General features: G+C 45.2%; 1 long non-coding RNA gene across 4 annotated transcripts in view; it reads right to left on the minus strand.

Annotated features, from left to right (window-relative positions):
* The window catches only part of LOC142814606 (uncharacterized), a 402191-nt gene that overhangs the window by 376613 nt on the left and 8666 nt on the right, over positions 1 to 16912 (minus strand). For all 4 annotated transcript variants that reach the window (XR_012894969.1, XR_012894967.1, XR_012894968.1 and 1 more), the window contains one exon: positions 7173 to 7247. This is a non-coding gene — a long non-coding RNA (uncharacterized LOC142814606). The remainder of the gene's footprint in view (positions 1 to 7172; positions 7248 to 16912) is intronic.

A 16912-nucleotide genomic window follows, 5' to 3' on the forward strand; every position in this document is an offset into this window, starting at 1 on the left:
AGCGCCCTGTTCCACCTTTCCTGGAACAATATCTAGTGAGGAGCAGTGGGAAGCCGCCTTGAGCAGCTCGAAGCCCGACATACAGGGGGCCATTCTGGAATGCGCTGAAATGGTATGAGAAGCCTACTTTAAGTAGTTCCTCTCCCGAACTACTGAGCCATCGCTTACGTCTCATCAAAGAGGGACAAATGAACTAGTTGAATAATTCGGACTTTAGGTACCCGGGTTCAAATACGACCTGGTAAAAAAATTTTGTTTTCCTTTATTTCTTCCCTTGAAATCCTCCTCTGCCCACATTTACTTTTTCCCACTCGTTTCTATTAATAAGCTGGGCCCTCGACGAAGCCTGGCGCAGCTGTGCCAAGTGTTTGCTAGCCAACTCGAGTTAATGCGAACGATCCCGCACCAGACCGGAATATAAACAGCTCTGCTGTTATTACTTCAAATAAAGTGGCTGAAAAGAGCTCCTGTCGCAGTAAAGAAATATATATCAGAAGGAATCACTGAAGACTACCGTTTATTTAAGTGATAGCTTTGCCGCAATGGCGAAGCAATGAACGCGATAGCAACAAATTGGACGGTCACGCGCAGAATGGCAAGCAGTTCAAAACGTGCCCCTCGTTTCTCACACACAAATGACGCACGAAACGTACTAGGTGAACGCGAATAAGCGTCTCAGTTGTTACTTCGCGCCTAGAAAGCGCGCCCTTTTTGCAAACGGAAGCTGTACAACGATTGCAGTGACTGTTGTGCGCCCTGTAAGTACGACAGAATCGTTCCAGTGCAAGCCGAGCGCCAGCCAAGACGTATGATCCTCCCTACCGGGACGAAAGGGTGCAAGAGAGATCACTCACTCCCCTCCTTTCCGCGGGCCAAAGTACTTGTGAGAGATGAGAGCCACTGCCCGCTCATCGCGCCATCTTGCTGATAGTGCTGAAAATACGATAGTCCCCCCCCCCGGGATTCCCACCACCAGTGGTGCGTGGTAGATATATATATATATATATATATATATATATAGCTTGCCGTTTGAACGTTGAAGGAGGTACCTCTCGGTGGCTGAGTGGTTAACGCCTTGCATTTACGACGCGGAGGTTCAACGTGTGATTCTGCGCGCCAGAGTCCTTTAGGGGCAAAGCTCCTCAAAGCGGCACCCGTTCGTCCCTCGTCGTAGTACATAACATGTCTTCACTTTTGACCTGCAAGGTAGTGCTGGTGGGAGATTTCTCCTGTGCGTTGTTGAACAATAAAAAATTCGCAGAGTGCATGTTAAATAAAAGTCGAATTCTCCTGTCTCGTCATTTCCGATTAGCAGCCATTGCCATGTACATTGAGTACTATCTGACAATAAAGGGTTGCTAGATTGTACTCACTGGACGTATCCTCCTTGGTTTTAGAAAGGTTTAGCGAGCGTTGGGCCGAAGCGCCATGAACACAGTGAACTAGTACATACGGTGAACTCGAGGTGGTTAAAGGTGGGAAGTATACACGAAGCGCAAGCCATATGAAAGTGTGCATGTGCCACCTCTCGTTTAGTCCTTGGAATGTCCGTTGGATGGCGGTGCTTCTATATGGGGAATATATAATGAAAAGGTGTGAGATGGTGGTGCTTGGAGGTTGAATAGATGGACGAACGGACTCACAGACAGATGCATGGATGTGGACGCATGAACGGACGCAGGGGTGGATGCATGGACGAATGCAGGGACGGACGCGCAAGCAGACGCACGCACGAATGGGCGGATGGATGCACGGACGGTCACACAGGCGGAAGCATGAACGGACGGAAGCAAGAACGAATGGACGGACGCTTGTTTCGCCCCACTCTCCATCATTCACCCCGTGGATATGCTGCCATTTTTTTTCTTGATTTTTTTCTTCTTTCTTGCGTTTTCAGATATATAGATACGTCTACACATACGGTGCATGACATCGACGTCGATGCCAGCGGCGAAATTCAGCCGAGATTGTTCATATAACTGCTATCGCAATAAAACTTCGAGGACGCTCCAGCTTCACCTTCAAGGGTAGAACGCGATAGCTTAATCGGAGCCCGCGCGCATCGCATTTTCAACGACTATAGCCTGGCCTAAGTTCTCGGTGCACGTATCAACCGCGTCGTAAGGAAGCGGACTACTGTATACGCTTAACATTGGCTGTTTCGTGTGAATGGATTCTGTCGCGACAGCTGCAGACTCGCACCTCTCCTTCCCCTTACCTTCTCCATCGCATTCATTCCTCATTCTAGAGTGCATCCTGCAAGTACAAAACCTAGATGGGAGCCGACAGATGGAAACAACGTACTGGGATAACCAGGGTGAACAGCGGAAGTATACCTCAGACTGGCTGGCCGACGTTTGGATAGGAGGACCTATCTTTTTCAAAGGCACGGTGTCATCCTTGGCGTGTTAGTTTTAAAGGTTTTAGTGGTGATGACACGGTGCCTTTGAAAAAGATAGGTCCTCCTATCGAAACGTCGGCCAGCCAGTCTGAGGCGTTTCCACTGTTCACACTGATTATCCCACTACTGCAAGTACAATTCTTCAGTGCAACTGCAATTCTTCAGTGCCTACTGAGCCATAATTATTTCTTTTGCGACTCAGCGAAAAACATGTCCTTCAGGCAACCTACGAGCACGTATACATACATACATACATACATACATACATACATACATACATACATACATACATACATACATACATACATACATACATACATACATACATACATACATACATACATACATACATACATACATACATACATACATACATACATACATACATACATACATACACACACACACACACGTACGTACGTACGTACGTACATACATACATACATACATACATACATACATTCATACATACATTGTTAAGTTTGGCCAGGAAATTCATCTGGGCAGACGCCTTTGTGCGTAAGCCGATCCACAGGGGAGGCTCTCAATCCCTTCGGCGCCCAGTCTGACAGACGCTGTCGAAGATTTGATCAATTATCCAGACCAAGCAGCAAGCAAAGGCGAGTTCCCGTCTTTCAAATGCGGACCCTTTTGTCGTCCCTTCAAGCAGCAGCGTGCCTGATGACCTCGGTGATTCATCTGGCGACGGGGAAGCTGTTGTGACCGGAGCCAGAGCTGACAGGAGAGCGGCGCTCCTTTTTAATCCCCAATCACCAAGCCGACCGGCCGACTGCGTATGCTCGTCAGGCATTGTACGTGCTAGCCGGAGGACGAGACGTCGTGTCGCCAAGACGCCGTTAGCCGTTCGAGAGAGGCCAACAAAGACAGCAACTTCCTGGAAGAGACCGCGGCGGCCACCGCAAATCACCCCGCTAATGAAGCGAACAAATCGGCGGACCCTTTGAAGTATGCTGCCAGGATCGTGGGAACTCTCGACTAGCGGCACACACACGACGAGGAAGAGCCCTGCTGGCGCCACCTTGCAGTGCAGTGTTCACAACTCAAAATTGGACGTTCACGTGGACCGTGTATGCTCGTCCCCCTCACCTGTTGTGTGTGTGTGATTGGTGTTCCACTCGGAGAGGAGGAGCCCGACAGGGCTTAAAACGACGCCGCAGAGTGCTGGACGTCGCTCTGAACTATGTAACGGTTCATCCACCATGCTCGTGGTTTGTGAAACCACTAACCTTTCTTTGCTGTAAATAAGTGTAAATAGTTCCATAAACCATGTTTTGTTTTCCGTATCCCCTTGTCAGCGTTCAGTTCCTCCACCCGTGCCATCATCAGCGACCTTCCTTCCGACCCTTAACAACACACACACACACACACACACACACACACACACACACACACACACACACACACACACACACACACACACACACACACACACACACACACACACACACACACACACACACACACACACACACACACACACACACACACACACACACACACACACACATACATACATACATACATACATACATACATACATACATACATACATACATACATACATACATACATACATACATACATACATACATACATACATACATACATACATACATACATACATACATACATACATACATACATACAGACTGATACCTCGTGCCACTCATCGTCTTTCACTCCGTGAGTATGCTGCGACTTCTTTCAAAACAAAATTAATATAAACGTACTGCATGACACAGAATGCGTAAACATTCTTGGTGGGCCGATATTTATGCATTGAAGTAAGAGGCATAAAGCCGTGAGAAAAGTGAAAAGAAAAGTAGAACGGCGCATTTATTATGCCAAAGTTTGATATAAATGCAGTTGCGCCACCCCATTCTGCCTCTTATTGGGTGGCTATTGAAGCCACCTTACCGCGTCGCGATCCTATCCCATGCGACAAGCGACACTGCAGTCGAACAAAACCGGTTAACATTTGGGCGGACCACCAAGTATGCCATTCACTCACGTCTCCACATGAAATCTCATTGGGTATTTGAATCATCTATCGGTTTCAATCATCACACGGTGCCGCTTCAGCGTTATTAGTTTTCAGAACAGATGTGTATTGTGTCAAGCAGTCATATCACATCTTTTGGCTGCACTTTCTCATCTCACTCTTTATGCAACACTCGTATGACGTTAAGTACAACAACGTGTTTATGTGTCTCCTTTCTGACTATATAATATGCATTCACGTTCTGAGTGTGCTTGAAACAAGTTACACTTTAATGTGTAGAAAGTGCTAGCTACATCAGTTACCTAGGCGTGCTTCACTATAGAACGCCTCGTATACGGGGTACAATTATGCAGACTTGGCATTTGTGCATATTCAATTCGCCAGTCGTATATGTTACTTTTGTGCCATTCTTATCAATATAAGTAATATTATTTCTAAGGTATGCTTACAAAGTCACATAGCTAGCTCTCCACTGCATTGATTGATTGATTGATTGATTGATTGATTGATTTGTGGCGTTTAACGTCCCAAAACCACCAAGATTATGATAGCGGCCGTAGTGCAGTGCTCCGGAAATTTTGACCACCTGGAGTTCTTTAACGTGCACCAAAATCTGAGCACACGGGCCTACAGCATTCTCGCCTCCATAAAAAATGAAGCTTCCACAGTCAGGATTCGATCCCACGACCTGCGGGTCAGCAGCCGAGTACCTTAGCCACTAGACTACCGCGGCGGGGCTCTACACTGCGTTATGTGGTTGTACTGTGGTACCCACAATGAAGCTACAACGACATCAATTCGTGGAAGTCGAAATCTGATTGAAGATGAATGCGCTTAAGTCGCATCGTCCATTAATAAAACTTAGAACGCTTCGATGTCCAACCAGTTTTGCTACCAAGCAATACACACTATTGTAAAGGCACTTGCTCACATTCTGTGAAGCAAGGTATTTTGCTCACTTCAGAAAAATTGCACTCATTCATATTCGCATGATGTAAATATTATGACACTCACATCCTGTGGTAAATATATTAAATTTCAAGAAAAATGACAGGGGGAGATGATTGCGTTCCACAAAAAATTCACTCATTAACACTATACATTTCAAGTACTGGCAGTACAGATGACTATCTACTAGGTTATGTTAGCGTTTATAAGTCGCGACTGCAGGTCACAGCGTTAGATACGGTAAAAAAAAATTTGTTTCAACAATCTGCAATAACTCAACGTGCCAATTAAGCAAATCTCATTACTGCGTCTAACACGAATTACTGCAACCTACGCAATAATGACACTACACAGCATCCCCAATCATCAGAATTGGCAAACGCGCTATTATCGGCATCACCGGAACGTGCAACAAACTCTTACGCTTTTTGGCTACACAGCAACTTCTTTTCCGCTTACATACAAGACAATGTGATAAAAAATCAAGCGGTCATGCCATGCTTACAAGATATAAAAAGGAAGAACACAGAAACAGTTTTTCAATGACCATACCTTCATTTAACCACAAAACAACAAGAAAGTCAAACATTAAAAAATTAAACACCCACAAAATACAGACCTAAATTCCACCACATGGAAAAAAAGAGCAAAAAAGGAAACAAGGCAAATTTCGAACCATGTTGTCGTACCATCGAGAAGAATCGAGACAAAATAAGTATGTATATAATAAAAAAATTCCAGAAGTAGGAAAATCAACATATTTGATGAAGTTTCCTAAGTGACCCGACAGGAAAGTTTAAGCGGGTAGTGGTGGTAAAAGAGTATTGCCTCTACACATTGTGCGAGTATAGAATGAAAACTGGTGGTGGCTGTTTAGGTCACCCACTAATTTCGCAAAGCGGTGATAGTTACCACCTGCCGTTTGTGTATGTGTAAATATATATATTCATGTCTGCACGACAGTGACAACGCTGCGCTGAATAAAAACTATTAGGGTTTAACGTCCCAAAAATCACGTGATTATTATGTGGGACACCGTAGCGGTGGGCTCCAGAGTACCACATCAATTGGGGTTCTTCAGCTTGTACTCAAATCTTAGTACACGGGGCTGAAGCATTTCCGCCATCATTTATGCTTTGAAGATAGAGCGCAAATTACAAACAGCACTGATTATATAGATGCAAACGCAAACTATAAGTGCAACGTACCTAATAGGCACAAGCGACACCTGTAGCGGGCTATAATTTCGGACAATGGACCTAGCAATGCTCATACAAACACCAGAGGAACGCCATAAACTAGGCGCACACAGTACAGTATAGTTAACGGCGTTTCCGCATGCGAACGAAAAGTGTGTAGCTTTCTGAAACACATCAGAGATCTCAACCATTCATCTGTCGTTGTTATACCGCGTGTTCGTATCTCTGACAACGAGGAAGAGGAATTAATGAGGAAACAGCGCTAATGGTGGTCATCAACCAGCGGAGACGCCATACGCAATTTTCGACACCGTACGCAACACCAAGAGAGACAAACTCGCGCAACTGTAACGACCACAACACCATTCCTAATGCAATAAAATTCACATACGCTCCCGCGTGTGCCATACACACACGTATTACTACGACAGCACAAGGCGCTTTAGAAAAATGCAATTTTTTTAAACCCCCTTACGTCAGCACCACTAAAAATCGAACGCCCATTTCGCTCGAGGTGAAATACACGTTTTTCGAGGTACACGCCCCGATCGAAATACGTGAGTTTCTCTCGAATGTCGCAAGAATAAAGGCTCGCACATACCGTGCTCGTCGGCGACGCTGACCACCCATGAGCTGCACTTGCGCCCGAGTATCTCCGAGTGGGGACGCTTCTTTCCTGGTTCGAAAAAAAAAGCAACATCAAGAGGCCCGCTGCGCTCGGATTCGAAAGCCAAATCTTTCGGCGCCACCGACAAGAACAGTCTGGAAACATTAACACACAAACGTACAAAAGCAAACACGTAGGCCAGGGACTCTTCTTTGACTTATCTGGTGTTTCTTTTTTTTTACGTCTCTGCACCGACATTTGTGTGTGCGTGAAGCGCCAGAGGTAATTACAAGGGCAACGAAAGCAGCAGTCAGTGGACTGTGAACAACTGCACAGCTTGAGACGTTCGTGGGATGAAAGTCAAGTGAACGCTCGGACGGGCCAAGCGGGTGGGACCTAAGAGCAGCCGGTGGAGGGTGATCTATGGACTGCGGCTGCCAAGAGTCCCTGAAAAAAAAAAAAAAAACTACGCTGACAACCGTGGTCAGACCAGAAAGCCGGTGCGAGGAGTGGAGCAGGCGTTTTTTTTTCTTTTTTAATGAGAATGAAAAAGACAATCTCTCCACTTTCTTCCCCAAAGTGAAATTAAAACTAATTAAAAAAAATCCTGTCGTATCACGTGCCATAGCCGAGACGGGGTGGCGATGCATATCATTGTGGGGAACTATATACGGATTGAATTTGACCACCTGGTTTCTTTCACGTGTAACATGAACTCGAGTGACTCAGGCGGGAGTTCTTGCGTATCGCCTCCATTTAAATGCGGGTGCCCTGCCGGAGATCAAAGCCACGGAGCACCATTTCCATTCACTTTAGCACACGCAGCAAGAAAATAAAACGTGTATATATATAGCGAAGGAAAACCTCACAAATTCAAACTCAATGTGTTCATGATTGGAGCCCCTTTAAACACACTACATGATTGTTGTCCTAACTCTGCCTCTTCGATAAGCCCTCCCATGTTGAAATACAACTGTTATCAAAATATTCGGCTTCTTACCTCCCAAAACCACGAGCGGAGGACTCGGATCATCTGGCATTTGTTTTAACGTGCAATGAAATCGAAATGTGCACGCTCTTCTGCCCATTTCGCCTCCATCAAAGCGCGACCGAGATACAGCACACGGCCTTCGGATTAGCAGCCAAGGATCTTAACCACTGCTACACCGGGGCGGACAAATACCGCCGGGGTTCAAAACCCTGTAACGTATACCTGCAGCAATTGGCCTCGGCAGGGATGTGCGCATCGTATAGGGAAGCTTATCAGTGCCCACTCGCGACCCTTCGTGAAGACGGTCGATGAACCTGATGGCAGAATAGGTCGTCAGAGTCGCGTATGGTTGACTTTTTTCCTTTGAACTCGCTCTAAAATTCTGAAGTATTGCACGAACAAGGAGGATAGCGTTGACATTCACCTTTATTTTTATTTTAGAAATCCCGATGTTATGTAAGATCATGTTGTGACTTTGAATAGCTGGTGTACGCCTTTACAGAAGTGCACGTTGACGATGGGACGTTCTTTTTATAATTGCGAGTTGTAAACACTATCTCTTTTATACACTTTTCGGCCCCCTCCGTAGAAACATGACACCCGAATCCTTAGAAAATACGCATTAACTCTCTCTAGGATTACTGCCACAAACGAATCTGAGTGTAAAAGTGCACCATTTGCCTGTCACGTTCTTTAGCTGAAGTTCCCAATACCATTATAACAGGCGGGGCTGAACGTCCCAAAACCATGGCATGATTACGAGTGATGACGTTTAGTTCAGGGATCCGGAAATTTAGATCGCCTGCTATTTTTAACGTACACGGGCATGATTCATCACCGCCTCCATCGAAAATGCTGCTGCCGCGGCCGGGATTCGACCATCGTGTCAGCAGTGGAACACCCCAGCCACTCGACCACATGTACAGTAGCTGGTAACTGCTGTTCTTTGATAAAGTGTGTTGTTCAGTATTCAGAACACTGTACTTTTTCTGTCTAACCGTCAACGTGTCACCTCAAGCCTTAGCTTTGATGCAAACCGATAAAATTCCAGCCCGACGCTTTCTACGTAAGCTTGTGCACCTGAGTTGGCAAAGCGAAAACGCGGGAAAAAATTGCATAGACGATTCTTCGGGTACAAAAAAAAATGTAACAAACAGATTAAATGGAAAAGCACAGTGTGGCTGGCAGGCCGCTGACACGTACCACGGCTTGTCGTTGCATCCGTCGCGCTCCATTAATTGCTGCGCACTGGGCCGCTGACGTGTTCGTGCCACGCTTCCCCGACGCTAACGGCAATTTAATAGCACCTATGGGCGTAGATTAAATGACCTCCCGAGGACGTGCACTGGACGACGCACGATGTGGCACATGGCCCGACGTCAGTTTAGCATGCGCTCTTCTCCACGGGATGATTAGTTTTTGCTTCGTTTTGTGCCGGTACTCGTCCACTGCGTAGACCACGTGTACACGGAAGCTTACACTATATATAGCATTATCACTTGGTGCGACGACTGTTGCTGCATACTGATACGGGACGTGCTTGTAACACAACTCGTTAACGTGTATTCTTTTTGACTCTCTCTTCTGTCGACTATATATATGCATTTCATGGGGTATGCGGGTGTAATGCAAGGTGTTGACGCTACTGGGCCTCAAAAAGGCAGTGCGTTCGGTCACACCCATGTGTTCAAGTCCAGTGAATACCGGCATCCGAAACCTTTAACAGGAAGCGCGAAAATAGTAAGAACATCCTCGTCCTGCAGAGTATGCAGGTAGCCTAACGGCGCGAGTGCGTCAAATACCGCGAAGCGAACAGAGACGCTGTCGAAGAGAGAAATTTCAGGGCTCGTTTCTGTAATTGTACACGCCAACCACACATATATGCGCCGAGGTTGTATACAAAGACATTTTTCCAGCTTCAAGGGCACTGTATACAATTGAGAAAGCATGGTGGAAGCATGAAAGAAAAAAAAATGGCTTATTTTAATATTTTATGAATGATACAGCTTCGCATTCTGATAGCAGACATATGTGTAGTGTTGACATACCAGAAACATCGGGATCATGAAAAAGTTTTATTTGAAAGCTTTTTTTTTCCATCTTTGCCCTCTTCCCACTCCTGCTGCGCAATCTAAACTATCATTTGGTTGTAGCGAGACGCAACGCGACGAGCCGTATTTAGAGGCAATGTTTAATGCTTTCTGATCAGTTATAACGAGCTTCTGACATGTTGTCCTCCTTGGGCGCCAAAGCAGGGTCAAAACGGTCAGTCTAAAGATTCAGTTCCTCGCACTCTGCTAAACTAATGACGTTCTTCTGTCGCGTTGTTTTCGGCGTTCGTTCACGGCGTAATTTCTATAGGCACAGCCTAGTTCAAGTGTGAGACCATTAAGTACCTCGTACTATAAATCAGTAATAACGTTCTCTAAACCCTATGCTACAGAAGCAAGTATGAAAGTGTGGCAAAAGGGAGACGGCATATAGCATTCTATGTTCCAGCGCTAGATGGCGAAAAGTGTCTGACACATTGTGCAACACCTCCTGAGCTTTCACACAACGAGCATGAAAACCGAACATGGGCTGTTCGCAAGACTAGCGTTTACAGTGTCCTTGTATGTACTGTGGCGGTGACGCTGTTTAACGGAAGTTCGCTACAAGCATCATAGAGGTGCCTTTCCCACACTCCAGAAAATACGCCTCGTTGTGGGGAATTACCTCGATCAGCAGATTAACGAAGTGCACATTACACACATTCATGCGTGACATTCTATGAAATGTGAACATTTTGATCTGTTGTATTGTTCCCCAGACTTGTCCCATTTTGATACACAGATTGGTGTTTTAGCACTCATTTGTGAAATATATGCACTGTTTTTACTTGTTTTTCTTTGTTTCGTTTGTTTATGCACAAGTTACACGTACCATAAAACTTCCCTTACTGAATCTGTTCCGCAGAAGAGCTCTTCTTTCTGGCCGGTGAGAAGAAATTCTTATGGGACAGGTGCTACCCTTTTGTGTTCGCCTGTGGTAAACGCGTCAAGCTTGTCTTTCGGCCTGCCTGGTTTCAATAGGTTGATGTCTCGCTCAGTACCGGGAGAAACACCGTGTAAATACGCGAAATGTACACAATGAAGTTCTATTTGTGCTTTTTATTTACCATGTAATGTACGGACGGGCCTACTGTTAAAGGGAGTATACTTGCGTGCATGGTATGTTTGGATTTCACTCTCTTGTAAAAAATAACAGTGGCTTACATTTGCCTAAGACTACCGCTGATTGACAGTTTTGACTCTTTTTGACAGACTATATTTATAGGGACATACAAGAACATTCTTTACTTGTACTGACATATGCATGAACGTTCTACACTCTACAGACAGCAGCAAATCAACGGTGCAATCGGCTCTTATACTTTGTGCCGTCTGACGCCGACGACAGAGTATTAGGCATGTTTTGAGAATATTTTAGAGATCAGGTGCGTGTTCATTTCCACCTTATGAATCCCGTGTGCCCTAGAATTCCAGAATGCACCTTTAGAATAGTGCGAAATGATGACGCATATATTGCCATCGAAGCGCCAGGATGCATATATAACTCACGCAAGCATCGTATTATAGCATACGGGCCACAGAGCGCCCAACGACAACATTATAAGATCGTGCTGCCATGTGCTCGCTTCACTCGTCGTTGAGTGGCGCCACTACTCGTAAGTGGGAATATGCACGGCACTGCCTCCGCCACAACACAGCCGGCCTCGCTTCCGAGCTCGCGCAGAGCGCTCAGACTGGATCAGTCATGCGTCTCCATGTACCTATTGCTGGCTAACAGTGCTCCGCATCGTATGAGAGGCGCATGCACACCCGTGTCTTTTGCCAAAAATGTCTGTCCCCAGTAACGCCTATCTCCGCCGCAAGAGCGCACCCAAACTTGACCTTGGGTTCCGTATGTGGGGGTGATCGAAAGGGGTTTTCACTCTTCCTGTTGGCTATGCACCACGTAGCATTCGGAGTATTCATGTAACCAGCTTTTGAGAGAAGACGATAAAGTTTCTTCCCTCTTTCAGTTAGTATCCATGACTCACATTATGGGCTGTTTCTTTTGTTTGTGTGTGTGTGTGTGTGTGTGTGTGTGTGTGTGTGTGTGTGTGTGTGTGTGTGTGCGTGTGTGCGTGTGTGTGTGTGTGTGTGTGTGTGTGTGTAACGGAAGCATCCATACTTAATAGACGTGACTGGATATAGTGGAACACTTGCGCGTCGGAAAATGCGACTTTGCTGCAGAACTCTGAAGTGTTACGAACCATGCAGACAAGTAGACTGTAATTTGGACCTTGATGAATGTTTCCGTGTGCAGTTCCTAGAATTTTACATTTTCTCTCAGAGAATGCATATATATTTCTATACGTTTCCGAAACAATCTTATGGCAATGTATGGGAATATCGGAATATGACATCCTCAATGTGTCAGCAGAGGAGATAAACAGCGCAGATAAGAGAGAGCGAACACAAGGAGAAAGGCAGGGAGGTTAATCAGGGCTGAGCCCCGGTAAACTACCCTGCACTGGTGAAGGGGAGAGGGGGTAGGAAAGTTATAGAGAAATTGGTGAATGGTCTCTGAAGTTTTGAAGGTTAATAAGCCGATAAAAAACAAAACTCATAGATATTTGAATCAATTTGAATATCTTTCCCACTTGCAATTTCACACAAATGTATTTTGTTTAGAATATTACCTAAGGAACATCAGTTGTTGCCAGATACACCGACCAGCCTCACCTGTTTTATTACGCCAGGAAGACAAAAATTTTGTTCTATCTTGCTTAGTGCAAGTAAGAGAGACAATATGTGTCACGTAATTGAAGTAATACTTCAAACGTTAATTGAACAGTGTGTCAATAACACATATTCTTGTAGTATTGTTGTTGCTATAATTATACAACTATCTAGGCCCGTAGCCAAGGAGGAGGTTCCCTATATGAGCCCAGCCCTTCTCACCCCGTAATTCCGATGGATTGGAGGTCTTTACCCAGAATAATTAATGAAAATGCTAGTCAAACAATTCCCCCTCCCGCTCAACCTCCTCCGAAAGACAATCCTGGCTACTGGCCTGTCACACTCATAATAATAAAAAAAAAATATTACAGTGTAACTGCTGCAACGTCTAGAAGCCGCAGTTTAGTTGCGCTGACTATAAAACCATTATTCCTGGTTATTAAACTAATTGACCAAATCATCAGATAACTTTGCTCTTCCCGGCTTGTTATTTAGTTAGCCTGCCAAACTTTCTCCGCTGGAAAAAACAAATAAATAAACAAATAAGTAATACTGCATCATCATCTTTATTATTATTATTATTATTATTATTATTATTATTATTATTATTATTATTATTATTATTATTATTATTATTATTATTATTATTATTATCACATGTCTTGCGTTAAAAAACCAAGGCGTGATTATGAGAACGCCATAGTAGTTACTCTGTAAATTTCGACCATGTGGTGATCTCTGAAGGGACGCTGAAGATTAACAATCACTTGGCCTAGATTGATAAACTGTACTCTGAGAGCTCTCACGCCATATGTTTCACTATCATAACTTTCTTCTTAGCGCAGAAAATCCAGGGCAAAGTTTCATTTTTAAATTTAGCGCCGAGATGTCAGCGCGTGACGTCACAAATTTTTAAATATATATTCGGGATTTTCGTGACACTTGCCGAATGAAAATTTCTCAAACTTCATCATCTAGGCATGTGGCACCCACAGACAACAATGTACTTCAATTTCACCGATTAGAAGCTGCGTATCTCCCAGCAGACGCCTTCAAAATCTATGACGTCACTGTGTTTGGTGTGGAAATCTGAAGGTGGTGTCTGCACCTGCATTTCCTTTTCTCGCGTTTTCTGGAGTGTGAAAACGTATACTTCACTACAGCGCGAAATTTCATTTTCCTATTTAGCGGTGTGCCTGCCTTCAACGTGAACTGGCATCGAACTCTATCTACACTGGCCTCGTACCACTTCGCCTCCATCGAAATACGACCGCAACGCCGCGTTGGTCTAGTGGCTAAGGTACTCGGCTGCTGACCCGCAGGTCATGGGATTGAATCCCGGCTGCGGCGGCTGCATTTTCAATGGAGGCGGAAATGCTGTAGGCCCGTGTGCTCAGATTTGGGTGCGACGTTAAAGAACCTCAGTTGGTCCAACTTTCCGAGTCCTCCATCCACTACAATGTCTCTCATAACCATATCGTGGTTTTGGAATGTTAAATTCCACATATCAATCAATCAATCAATCAATCAATCAATCAATCAATCGAAATGCGACCTTCGGCTCAGCAGCCGAGCACCGAAACCAACTAACTGCTCCCTGACACTCGGGGGACAGCAGAAACTCTTCATTACTGAAGGCCAGATAAAGCTCGCCCATTATTTCAGCTCAGGTGCTTCCAAGTCTTGCGTACGCGCGCGATATGTGTTACCAATACTATGGGGTGCATAAACAGGTACCCTTAAGGAACTTCACTCCTTATAATGCGACGCTTCGCGGCACTTCGAGCTTTTGCCGGCGGCACGAAACCATGGCATAAGCCACAGCTCCACAATGTGCAGTCCACACACACACGAAAAAATGAAGCCACTAACTTTATAATGAGTGCCTGCATGCTTTGGTGCAATGTGACTGGAACCATTACAACGATGATAAGGATCGTTTTCTTGCCAGTGACTGCACGTATGGACCCTCTTTAGGATATTACGCGCTTTCATATGGGCGTACACGTTCATGCGAAAACACTTTGTGGCGTGACTGCTGTACGGAGTGACTTGATCGCCGCGCTACCACCCACAGAGCCTATGTATAGTCTTCGAGCTAAGGCTGCTTCATCAAAAATTAAAATTACCGCCAACCAATGCACGTGTACCACCGAAACCGCTATCGCACACACAAAAAAAGAAATACTAAAAATAATAAAATAAAGAAACAGTGCGTGACACGGTATGGTGCGTAAAACACGTGTTCACCCTCGTGGTATACAGAATGCCAGCTGAACTATCCCTTTCAAACGTCATCCACCCAACTCCTTTTTATACCAAAAAAGCAGTGCTGAGGCAATGAACTTTGGCACACCACAGTCATTATAAGTATCTTCTTGTTGTACAATATAATGCACCTAACAGTACGTATACACTCATGCATCTAAACAAGGCTGATCAAAGCTTCGGCGCACACGCATAATTTTAGCGCAACCCTTCTGGAATATTTAGCCAACAGCAGGGCGCGTTTTATTCATTTTGTTTTTGTCCAGGCCTAAATAAATGTGGTGATTCGACAGAACGCTGTCGTCGCGATATAATGGAACACGTGAATTAGCAAGTACTCGCAGTTAGGGACATTCATTATCGCATGGCCGAGCTCGCATAAATTGTTTACAGGGTATATGACAGGCTGTATAAATACAAAAAGCTTATGAAAAATTATTATTTTGAACATGCTGTCTTGGCTAGCAAGAAAAGATGGTTTTATTAACCAACGGAATATGCATTATTGTTACATTTTTCTTAAAATAACAACGCCCGAAAAACATTTTATGTGTAAAGGTTACAGTGTCACCGGCCTCAAACTTTTATCACTCCCAGCATTGCGCACATTGACAAAAAAAAAATGCAGAGGCCAGAAAGAAAAATATGAAAGACGGCTACTGTTTATTCATAACGATAATATTGAGTACTGCTTATGAAACGCATTCTAGGCATATATTATGAAAATATTTGCAACGAAGGGCTGGTCGGCCTGCTTACGTCACCCGGCGTTTCAGATCAGCGTCATGATATACGTGTTCGCCCGACGTACACTGGGGTGTGGCCTTGCAGGGCAACACGTACACGTGATAAGTATTCACATCGGCAAGAACGCTACGCAATAACGAAAAGAAAGGGCCGCTAATCGCCTTTTCCTGCGTATACGGCGATTCCTTGTATATACAGCGCATCATCGTCACGGCGAGCCCGTCGCCGCAACAACCGAACTAACTAGAGACAACAGCCTCAGGGTCACCCTTACATCCCGCGGTGCAGCACAATAACACGGATCCATTAGCAGTCCTAAGAACGTATCCGTGTTTTGTTCGCGGCGGGATATCGTATATAATACGCCTGGGGGGTGCAGGCTTGTTGCTATAGGACGAGTACGAGCGTGTCGTAGCACGAAGAAAATACGTCGCTTCTTGCACGCAGACACGGTTAGGCACATATTTTTTCTGCTACGCCCACGCAAGGCTGTGTGCCAGAACATAAAGGGTAAACGTATATACACAGAAGCAGAGCGTCTACGTACGCATGAGACATCTATAGGGATCGCTGGAAGTAATCTCTCGTTCAGGTGAAGGAGAAGACATCTTGTGCGCCGCAATCAGCCTTCAGGCACGGCCACACGAACGAGGAGGCCGCATTTTCTCCGATGTTCCCGCCGCCGCAATCCAAATAGGGAAAAGTACAAAGAGTGAAACAAGAGAAAGATAAGCGCGCTCCGTAACAAAGGATGAAGGAGCATGCTGCATGGCGACGAGTGAGCAAACGCAGCCTGTGCGCGCTCACATGATGCGTTGCTATCTGGTTCCGGAGTGTACTGTATACACACACCAACCGGGAGACTCGCCGATGTTGCTGTTTCGCTATACCTATGTTCTCGTTGCTAGCAATGCTGCCACCGACAATGAGGAATCCGTACGAGGATACCAGGTGTACAGACG

The sequence above is a fragment of the Rhipicephalus microplus genome, chromosome 4 (genome assembly GCF_043290135.1).
Source record: "Rhipicephalus microplus isolate Deutch F79 chromosome 4, USDA_Rmic, whole genome shotgun sequence".
Classification (NCBI taxonomy): domain Eukaryota; kingdom Metazoa; phylum Arthropoda; class Arachnida; order Ixodida; family Ixodidae; genus Rhipicephalus; species Rhipicephalus microplus.